General features: G+C 43.0%; 1 pseudogene across 1 annotated transcript; it reads left to right on the plus strand.

Annotated features, from left to right (window-relative positions):
• The first annotated feature begins 1,454 nt into the window (after positions 1–1,454).
• On the plus strand, positions 1,455–2,239 carry LOC147613635 (germin-like protein 8-2 pseudogene; annotated as a pseudogene). Its single transcript, XR_015263241.1, has one exon. The product of XR_015263241.1 is annotated as a germin-like protein 8-2 pseudogene (transcript).
• Positions 2,240–2,663: the final 424 nt, after the last annotated feature.

Here is a 2,663-nt window from a genome sequence, read left to right on the forward strand (position 1 = left end):
CATGAACTTCACCAAATACCTAATGTAGGCATCATATTTTTTTCCCTAATGAATGTTGCTCTATGTCTCATAATCTTTGAAGCATAGTATGGTATGGTTTCATACAAGTTCCTACTAATATGTTTAGATCTATGGTGCTTCAAATATTTTCTTCCACAAGAGTAAAGGAAGGCTGCAGCCATATATATTTGTAGCCTCTAGGGACCCCAAATTGATGCTTTGTAGAAGAGTGAAAGTATCTTAATGACGCTAAGATTTCATGGGGATTAATGAGTTCATGGGTTTATCTAGGAAAAAAGACCACCAAACATACATGTTCATTTCAAGATATCTAGATAATTTTACCTTTTTGTCACAATGTTATATCTTTTTTGTTATTTGTTTGTTGTGATTGTTAGCATGTAGTGATTGATTGTCGCATGGCACTTATATTGATGATTTTAAAGATACTTTAGATATTAAATGAAATGTCTTTGTATTCTCATAAATACATAAAAATGAAATCATCATTTACGTATCAAGCATGCATATAAGCAAAACTATAGGCTCAAAGAATGTGCTGTCTTTTAAACTAGTCCTCTCTTTAGCTCGTACGTCCCTTGGGTCCAAATTACAGGTTTGGTAGAACCTTACAATTGTCTATGTAAGACTCGAGTTACATAGTAGAATATACTTATGTGGTACTTAAAGTTATCAGGGTGGCTATAATCAATAACTTTCATGAAACATTTTCCAAAATAGTGATGTATATTAAAGCGGACTTACTTTTGGTTTTTTATCATAAACATACCTATTTTTTCACTATTTTTTCCCTTATACAGTTTACAATAAAGTCGTGCAATCCACCTCCTTTGACAAATGCATATGCTCTACTTGGTTGAGAGTCGAAGAAATCTACATACATAATTTGGTAGGTGCTCGCGACGTGATGGTGGGGTGGGTCTCACATTAACTATTCGACTACTATCATTGGGTTCAAATGATTGCATTTATAGATGTATAGTTTACAATGAAGTAGTGCAATCCACCTCCTAGTTATCGTGTGCGGATCATGAACTTCACACAAGTATGGTATGGTTTCATACAAGTTCCTACTAATATGTTTAGATCTATGGTGCTTCAAATATTTTCTTCCACAAGAGTAAAGGAAGGCTCCAGCCATATATATATTTGTAGCCTGTAGGGACCCCAAATTGGTGCTTTGTAGAAGAGTGAAAGTATCCTAATGACCCTAAGATTTCATGGGGATTGATGGCATTTGTGTTCAAACTTAGATCACGGGTTTTTCATCTTATGGCAGCGCTGCCGTAAGATGCTGACCGGAGAACCGAGTCGAACTCCAGTTGCTTTCAGATAGCGTTCACCCGTCCTTGTGGCGTGGGAGATAGTAGAATCTTTGAACTCGGGCGCCGTTCATAAATTGCAGCGACGAGTGCCTTCTTTTCAATATGTACTCTTTGCTAGTCGCTCAGTCATGGCAGTCAGCTACTTGCTTCTGGCCGCGCTGATGCTGTTGGCCTCCTCTGCGCCGCCGCTGCTCATAGTCGAGGTGAGTGCCGCCGATGAAGACCCTCTGCAGGACTTCTGCGTGGCGGACGGCGGCCCACTCACCCTCAACGGGCTGACCTGCAAGCCGTCCAACCGCGTGCAGCCCTCGGACTTCACGTCAACGCTGCTTCGTAACGCGGCACCCCTGGTCAAAGGACTGGGCTCAGCCGTTAACCTGGCCTTCGCGACCAACTTCCCGGGCCTCAACACGCAGGGCCTGTCCATCGCGCGCATCGACTTTCAGCCCAAGGGCCTTAACCCTCCCCACGTGCATCCCCGCGCCACCGAGGTGCTCTTCCTGGCCCAGGGCATGCTCCAGGTGGGTTTCGTCTCCACCAACAACTCCCTCTTCCAGCAGAACCTCTCCCCAGGCGATCTCTTCGTCTTCCCCCGTGGCCTAGTGCACTTCCAGCTCAACCCCGACATGCACCAGCCCGCCCTGGCCATCTCCGCCCTTAACAGCCAGAACCCGGGCACCTCGCAGCTCGCCGCCGCCCTCTTCGCGGCCAATCCGCCCCTCCCCGACCAGGTGCTCGAAACGGCCTTCGGCATCGAGAAGAAAGAGGTGGACCTCCTCACTGCTAGCGTCAGGACCACCCTCTCCTAGCTGTGACAAGGAACAATGCCTTACTATATAATATCATCTTCTAAATAATTTCATCTTCTAAATAATATCATCGATGTTTCCGAACTAGTGGAGTTGCCGAATTAACTTGCCAATGTAAGCTCTTGAGTAAGTTCATTTATCATTTAAATCCAAGGAGTATCTAAAATGAGTGTGTTTAGAAACTTCAAGATACAGTACGAAGCAAAATCGCAGTCTTATGGTATGCATCGATTGATTCTAAAATACATACTTAACTATCATATATATCTGTCTCTTGTTTTGGAAATAGGGATCATGTTGATTCAAATTTGAAGTTTCCAGGAAGTTTTGATATAGGTGAAGAAGATGCACAAATGGGGAACAAAATGGAGACTAATGTTAGTCCACTGGCTATTTTAATTTAAAAGGGCCTTCAAACAGCGTTGGGCTATTTTATAGGGATAGAAAATCCAAATTTGCTATCTTGTATTTGTTACTGAGGTAAATTTGCCAATATTACACTACATGT

The sequence above is a fragment of the Cibotium barometz genome, chromosome 43 (assembly GCF_041138505.1).
Source record: "Cibotium barometz isolate CiBa-2024 chromosome 43, ASM4113850v1, whole genome shotgun sequence".
Lineage (NCBI taxonomy): Eukaryota > Viridiplantae > Streptophyta > Polypodiopsida > Cyatheales > Cibotiaceae > Cibotium > Cibotium barometz.